General features: G+C 34.3%; 1 non-coding gene across 1 annotated transcript; it reads right to left on the bottom strand.

Moving 5' to 3' along the window:
- Positions 1 to 4,645: 4,645 nt before the first annotated feature.
- LOC112207197 (small nucleolar RNA SNORD45) lies at positions 4,646 to 4,717 on the bottom strand. The gene has a single exon (XR_002941652.1). It is a non-coding gene; the product is annotated as a small nucleolar RNA SNORD45 (small nucleolar RNA).
- Between the last annotated feature and the right edge of the window lie 4,179 nt (positions 4,718 to 8,896).

Here is an 8,896-nt window from a genome sequence, read left to right as displayed (position 1 = left end):
TTACCTCTTGGTGCCTTGTCAAGCCACCCCACCCCACCCCACCCCTCCAAAAAGTACGTGTAATATGTATGTTTTAACACCTCTTTTGGGCTGGTATGTGTGTGTATGTACGTATGTGTTTTGATTACTGGATAAAAGAGTCATACATCAGCCGGGTGCAGTGGCACGTGCCTGTAATCCCAGCTACTCGGGAGGCTGAGGCAGGAGAATTGCTTGAACCCGGGAGGCAGAGGTTGCAGTGAGCTGAGATTGCCCCACTGCACTCCAGCCTGGGAGACAGAGCAAGACTCCATCTCAAAAAAAAAAAAAAAAAAAAAAAAAAAAAAAAAAAAGAGTCATACCATGACCAAGCAGAACTGACTATTGAAGGTTTTCTTAGCTGCTTGGAGAAATTGCAGATACATCTATCTGAATCTGAGAACTGATTGAGATTTGGTATGTGAACAACTGGAGAGAACCATACACTTTATAATTAATATTATATCCGGTGATTTCAAATAATATGATAGATTTTGCTGATACAGTACTGCTGTCTGTGTTCCTACTCATACACTTACCTGGTTACAGATGTTAGGTCAAGATGAGGTCTGCATCTAATCCTGTATAAGAGCAAAGATTTTTCATAGGGTGCTGTGAGGGCTTTGCTAACTTTATTTTGTCCGAATGGCCAGAAAAAGGATGCTCTAATGGAAATAGCAAACCCGTATCATTAAACTCTTTAGAAACAAATAAACTGGTTTAATAGGCAAAAAAAAAAAGAAAAGAAAGGAAAATGCAAATTAAACCCACAATGAGATACCATCTCCCACCAGTCAGAATGGCTATTATTAAAAGTCAAAAAGTAACAGATGCTTGTATGTTTGGGGACAACAGGGAACATTTATGCAATGATCATGGGAAAGTAAATTAGGTTAGTCATTGTGGAAACCAGTTTGATGATTTCTCAAATAAAACAGAATTACCTTCTGACCTAGAAATCCCATAATTGGGTATATACCCAAAGGAATACAAATCATTCCATCATAAAGACCCATGCATATACATGTTCAGCACAGCACAAGTAACCATAACAAAGACATGGAATCAACCTAAGTACCCATCGATGGCAGACTAGATGAAGAAAATGTTATATACATATATATGTGTATACACACACACACGTACACATATATGTATATATACACACACATATATATACACAAATATATACATATACACATATATGTATATATGTGCATGTGTACACATACATATGCACACATGCACACACATATACACATGCATACATACATACATACCATGGAATTCGATGCAGCCATAAAAAAGAATGAGATCATGTCCTTTGCATCAACATGGATGGAGCTGCAACCTGGGAAATACCATTTTGGACATAAAAGGCAGCAGGCCAGTATCCTAAGCAAACTAACACTGGAACAGAAAACCAAATTCCAAACGTTTTCACTTATAACTGGGAGCTAAACTTTGAGTACATTAGGATATAAAGAAGGGAACAACCTAGACTGGAACCTACATGAAGGTGGAAGCTGGGAGGAGGGTGAGGATGGAAAAACTGCGTATAAAGTACTGTGCTTATTACTTGGGTGACAAAATAATTTGTACACCAAACATCTGTCAAACACAATTTACCTATTAAACCTACATATTTGCCCCTGAACCTAAAATAAAAGTTGAAAAAAATTAAAAATGGGAAATCAGGATTGTGTACTGATATTAATAAAGTTTAAAATCTGAAAAATGTTCTGTTGACTTGGATGTATTTTTTTGTAGTGTTATATCCATTAAATGGCTTCAGAAAGGCAAACTTCTGTTTTAAAAACCGTACTTTTTTGAATAGTATTAGTCATTAGCTTTGAAAAGAATAATATTTTTATACCTATGAGATTTATTAGTATGCTGATTGCTGGATATTTTTGCTTTTTATTATTTTTGGAGTCATGATGTTAAGTGACAAAATGACTGGAGATAGTTTTAAAAATTTTGTATTATTGCAGCTGAAACCAAAACTAAGAAAAGTACTCTTAGTACAGGCTGTTAGCTAAGGAGATGTCTTTGGTTCTGTAATGTCTGTTCATTAGTGTTTAAATAACAAATTAGATTTTTAACTTCACAATTAGTTATGTTGAATGGGTAAGACATTTTATCCCATACATTTATAAACTCAAAAATAATGGGTTGCATCATCTTCATTTTTCTATACTGAACTGAATTCTAAAATAAATGCTCTGGATGGGAGAAATGTGGAAGTTACTTTGGAACTGGATAATAAGTAAAGGCTGAAAGAGTACTGATATACATGCTAAATAAAACAAATATTTCCCTGAATGAACTATTCAAAGCAATTCTGGTGGGTGTTAGACAGGACATAGAGACCTGGAGAAGAAGCTCCCATTTTCATAAAGAACACAAACAATCATGTATAGAATGTTGGTAGAAATATGAATGGTGAAGGTCAATGTAATGAAGTCTTAGATGGAAATAAGAAAGGTTATTAGACAAGGGAGAAAAGGTAATCCTTGTTGCAAAGTGGCAAAGAACTTGGCTGAATTGTACTCATGTTCTAGTGCTTTCTGGAATATAGAACTTGCAAGAAATAAAGATAGATATTTAGCTGAGATTTCTAAGCTAAGTATTGAAGGAACAGCTTGGTTACTCCTGACTGATTATAATAAAATGTAAGAAGAAAGAAACATATTGAAGACGGAGTTGTTAAACAAAAATGAGCAGAAAAATACTTAGAGATTTCTCAGCCTATACATATGCAACCTATCCATATTGCAGCCTATTCATATTGCAAATTGCCCAACAACTGTTTGATAAAAGGATCAGTATGGGTGTGAAGCACAGTCTTAATCAGCCACCCCAGCAGAAACACTGCTAATTTGAACTGAAGGAAGACATGATAGGATGAAAGAAGGCCATCAGACTTTTTAGATACTATAGGACCAGATTATAGAGCTATTTGGCTGTAAAATGTGTGCTATTCTTCAGGACAAGAGAAGTATGCCAAAGATGATCTCTGGATTAAGGCTGCCACTCCAGCCACAGATCCAGAGTGTTGAACCTGGGGAGCAGGATTACCTCCACCTTGGTTTCAAAGAGTGGGACTACTAATAGCACAGGCATGAGGGTAGGGCTACTCATATTTGTGGGGGCATAATCCAACCTCAGTGAGTCCTGTAGGCAGAATCACCACCCCAGTGAGTCTGGAAGGCAGAACGTAGAGCCAAAGAGGATTATCATTGAGTTTTAGGAACTCATATTGTTTGCTGTTATAGGTTTTAGATTTGTGTAGAACCTGTTATCCCTTGCTTCTTCCCTAATCTTTTTTACAAAATGGGAATGTCTATTCCGTGCCCATCCCATCACTGCATTTGAAAGCATATAACTTTTTTGGTTTCATAGATTCACATCTGGAGAGAAATTTTGCTTCAGGATTGTACCTTGAGTTTCACCCATATCTGTTCTAGATAATATTTACATGAAACTTTGAACTACAGATATTAAAGTTGATGGTGGAAGGAGTTAGGACTCTTGGAGCAGTCGGGATAGAATGCAATTCTTTTGCCTATGAGAAAGACGTGAATTTTAAGAGGTAAGTGGTGGAATGATATGGACTGAATATTTGTATTCCCAGAAATGTATATGTTGATGTCTAATTCCCTATGTGATAGTAATTGGACGTGAGGATTTTGAAAGGTATCAAAACTTTCTTGCTTACTTAAAACTTTTAAATTGTTTTCAGCTTTAAGATATAATTGACTAACAAAAATTGTATATATTTAACATGAACAACTTGATATTTTGATATATGCATATATTGTGAAATAATCACTTCAATCAAATTAATTAACGTATCAATCACCTCACATAGTTACCATTTCCTTTTCTATTTTTTTCATGTGTGTGCGTGTGTGTGTGTGTGGCAAGAACTCTTAAGGTTTACCCTCTTAAAAACTTTTAAATATACCAGCAATGTTGTTAACTATGGTGAGTGTGCTTATGCTATACCTTAGCTCTCCAGAAATTATTCATCTTGCATAACTGACAATGTGTACTCTTTGACCAAAGTCTTCCCATTTCCCTCTCCGCCAAGCCTCTGATACCATCATTCTACTATCTGTTTTTATGAGTCTGATTATTTCATATTTCACACATAAGAGAGATGATGCATTATTTTTATTTCTGTGCTCGGTTTATTTTATTTAGCATAATGTCTTACAGGTTTATTTTATTTTATTTTATTTTATTTTATTATTTTATTTTTGAGACAGAGTGTTGCTCTGTCACCCAGGCTGGAGTGTAGTGGCATGATCTCAGCTCACTGCAACCTCCGCCTCCTGGGTTCAAGCTATTCTCCTGTCTCAGCCTCCCGAGTAGCTGGGATTACAGGTGCACACCACCAAGCCCGGCTAATTTTTGTAGTTCTAGTCAAGACAGGGTTTCACCATATTGGTCGGGCTGGTCTAGAACTCCTGACCTCAGGTGATCCAACTGCCTTGGCCTCCCAAGTGTTGGGATTTCAGGCTTGAGCCACTGTGCCAGGCCAACAGGTTTATGTCGTTGATACAGCACTTTTTTTTTCTTTTTTTTTCTTTTTTTTACATTTCTTTTCTTTTTTTCCCCCAAGGTCTTGGTGTAATTTTAGAATTCACATCAACTTTGGATTCAGCTAATACATGCCATTACATCATTGACCAATGTTGTATATATAGCACATTTAAAAAAATCAATTCATCCATTGATGGACGGTTAGATTGTTTACATATCTCAGCTATTGTGAATAAAGCTGCAATGAATGTGAGAGTGTTCATGTCTCTTCCAGATCCTGGTTTCAATCATTTTGGATATATACACATAAGTGAGATTGCTAGATCATATGGTAGGTAGTTGTATTTTTTACTTTTTAAGGAGCCTCCATACTGTTTTCCATAACAGCTGCACCAACTTTGCCAACAACAGCGTAGAAAAGTTCCCTTTTCTTCACACCTTGACCATCACTTTCTATATTTTGTTTCTTGATAGTAGCCATTCTAACAGGCATGAGGTAATATCTCATTGTGGTTTTGATTTGCAGTTTTCTGAGAATTAGTGATGTTGAACACCTTTTTTTATACTTATTGGCCATTCGTATGTCTTCTTTCAAGAAATGTCTGTTCAGGTCATTTATCCATTTTTAATAGGGTTTTTTTTTGGTATTGAGTTTATGAGTTCCTTATATATTTTGGATATTATTCCCTTATCAAATATATGGTTCGCACATATTTTATTCTATTTTATACGTTGTCTTTTCACTTTCTTGATTGTTTCCTTTGCTGTGCCAAAGTTTTTAATTTTGATGTAGTATCACTGGTCTATTTTTTTTTTTGCTTTTGTTGCCTCTGCATTTGATGTTATGTTCAATTATTGTCAAGATCAATGTCAAGAATCTTTCTTCTTATGTTTTCCTCTAGTCGTTTTATGGTTTCACCTCTTAAGTGTAAGTCTTTAATTCATGCAAAGATGTCATCAAAATACAAAAATCAGTGGTTTCCATGCAGTAGTAATGAACTATCTGAAAAAATTAACAAAACAATACCATTTAAAATAGCAAAAAATATACTTAGGAATAAACTTAATCAAAGAAGTGAAAGGTTTTTACACTGAAAATAATAAAAGAATTATGTAAAAAATTACAGAAACCACAAGTAAATGCAAAGATGCTCCATGTTTATTGATTTGAAGAACTAATATTGTTAAAATGTCCATACCACTCAAAGGTATCGCAGATTTACTTTAATCCCTATCAAAGTCCCAGTGGTATTCTTTTTAGATATATAAAAAATAATCTTAAAATTCACATGGAATCAGAAAGGCCCCCAAATAGCCAAAGTAATCTTGAACAAGAATACAGCGAGAGGCATCACACTTGCTAATTTCAAAACATATTAAAAATGTACATTTGTCAAAACAGTTGAGTACTGGCACAACAACAGACATAGACACATGGAACAGAATAGAGATCTCAGAAAAAAAATCTACACATTCTCAGTCAGCTGATCTTTGACAAGGGTGAATGAATAGACAATGAAGAAAGAATAGTCTCTTTAATAAATGGTCTTGGAAAAATTGGATATCTTCATACAAGATTATGAAATTGGACCCTTATCTTATACCACATACAAAATTTAAGTTAAAAATATAGCATGATTCGGATGTTTTGTGGTTGGAAGTAATAATAAATACGTGTTTTAAAATGCCTCTGCAGCTTTGGCATCATAACATTTTTGTAACGTAAAATAAAAAGCATGGTCATTGTAAAAAATCAAAGAATATGAACATGCTGGTTGCTACAGATACTGTCACAAGTGCCAAGAAGCTGAATTGGCAAGTTAGTAATGGGTGTGCCGGCAGATAGAAGGGGATGCAGAAAACTAGCAAGAAATGATACTTGTGTCTGTTTGGCCTACTGTCAACATTCCAGACAGCAAGAAAGTGGGTGGCAGGTAAAGTGAGCTGTCCTTTAATATTCAGTATTGTAGATCCAAGTGTTTTGAGATAATACTTTGTAGAGCTATGTTTGATATCTTTTAATATACGACATCCCTTTTGAAGAAGAAAGCACAGCTTTCATCACATAAAGGCATCAACTTCTAAAAAAAAAAAAAGAAAAAACAAACAAAAAGTGAAACCTCTGATCCAGTAATGGTTCATTTATCTGGAAACTGATTCAGAAAGTTTGGAGTTATCCCTAGAATTGTGAATTACACAATGATAAGGCAAAATTAATGATATATACAACCTCTAACACTGAGATATTTCGAGTGAAGCACAGCTTTTGATAGTGGACTCACATAGAAACAGTGGTTCATGTCTGAAGCCACTTATTTTAAAGAATCTTCAGAATTTTTTTTTTTTTTTGAGATGCAGTCTCTCTCTGTTGCTCAGGCTGGAGTGCAGTGGCGTGATATGGGCTCACTGCAACCTCTGCCTCCTGGATTCAAGAGATTCTCCCGCCTCAGCTTCCTGAGTAGCTGGGATTACAGGCGTGTGCCACCACACCCAACTAATTTTTGTATTTTCAGTAGAGACGGGTTTCACCATGTTAGCCAGGCTGGTCTCCAACTCCTGACCTCAGGTGATCCGCCCACCTCGAGCTCCCAAAGGGCTGGGATTATAGGTGTGAGCCACCCAGCTGGTTGAGATAAATTTTTGTAAAAGACATAGGTGTAGGGCTCTCTAGTTTTCAGAAAACCATCAGGTTACAGAACACCTGGAATAAAAAGAAGTATTTATTTGTTAGTTGCCCTGAAAAAAAATTTTTTTCTTTAATACTAAGAGCATTTAATTATCTACAGGTGAAGAATTTACAAAATTTTGGTATATCAATGTGGATTATACAGACGAAGTGGAAAAAAGAAATGTATCAGATTTTTGACAAGGTTTTAATTTTCTTCAGGAATCTGGACTTAAAAATTGGCCCTTATTCAGAGAAGAAAAAACTGTTTCAGAGAACTAGTGACAATTTAAGAATGATAAAGAGTACTTGGCTGGATAACTGAAAAAATATTCTAACATTTTCCCTAGCAAATAGCGTGCACCTTTTTGTTCCTCTGTTTGTTTTTGAGCACACAGTTACAAATGCAAAACACAAAATATTTCTTGCTGATACTCAGAATTTGTTTGACTTCATAACTTCAATTTCATATTTCTTACTATTTTGAGCTCTAGAAAAGAATTTATAGAACAACTGTAAATTATAAAATTTAAAACATATTTTAACAGGATAGGTTAAGGTGTAATAATTTGATGGGTGATATCATGTAGTACTCAATATTAACCTGATATTTTGAAAAGGAGGGAGAAAGTTTTCATAGCATCCATATGTCTTTATTTGAGGTTTATGCTCTACTTTATAACAGTTTCTCTGTTACCTTTTCATTATTTTAGAGCAAACTTGCAGATTAAATTTCAATGCAATAATTGTGCATCTGTTCCAAAGAACATACGTATAATGAAATAATTGTAGACAGATTTTTTAATGTATTAGTGACTTCAATTTTATTTGCTTTAATTCCATTGGCTTCCAATGGCCATGGAAGTACACTTTGGAAATATTGTTGAGGACTACAATCTGACTTTATTTTTGACAATATGAATTACATAATTTAAACAGAAGCCATTCTTCTTGATAAAATGTCATTGAAATTAATACACATTACATATTAAAAAGGGAAAATTAATGGATTCATATTTTTCTCTCCAATTTTGCAGCTCTGAAGTAAGCAAATTTAACTATTTGGTGTACAACCTTTTTTGTGTTTTTCTAGACATAAATGTGCCTATTTTTCCCAAACGTAGATTATAAAAGAAATATTATTGGTCACTTCCTTTTGCCTATAAATATGCTAATATTTCTCTATTGATACATATTTTTCACTCCAACAAAATACATAGTTGTAGAATTTACTTAATATGAACATTGAGTAGCATATTTTTCCATACCCCTGTTGATGGATATTTGGTTTGATTCAAATACTTCTCCTATAAGTATTGCTGCAATTAATTTTCTGATGCATTTTGTAAAAAACAGATGGAAAATATGAGAAATATGTGAAAAGATAAGATAAAAATGAGAAAAATAAGGGAGGTATGAAAAGGAAAGAAAATAAAAAGCTTAGAAGCAAAACTAAATATTAATTATCATATTTCATGGAATCTAAATTTCCAATCATTTTCAGATTTACTATTATCTTATGTACCATCCAGAAAGAAAAAGTGCTGGGAATTAACTCTGGCATAATTATCCCTTATCAAAATAGAATTTGAAAAATATGGACCTTCAATTACGGAATAAATATTTATGTAGTACATAAGATATCTCTTGTATAGTTTGTAT

The sequence above is a fragment of the Pan troglodytes genome, chromosome X (genome assembly GCF_028858775.2).
Source record: "Pan troglodytes isolate AG18354 chromosome X, NHGRI_mPanTro3-v2.0_pri, whole genome shotgun sequence".
In the NCBI taxonomy this organism is placed as follows: Eukaryota; Metazoa; Chordata; class Mammalia; order Primates; family Hominidae; genus Pan; species Pan troglodytes.
This window is presented reverse-complemented; position numbering and strand designations above follow the sequence as displayed.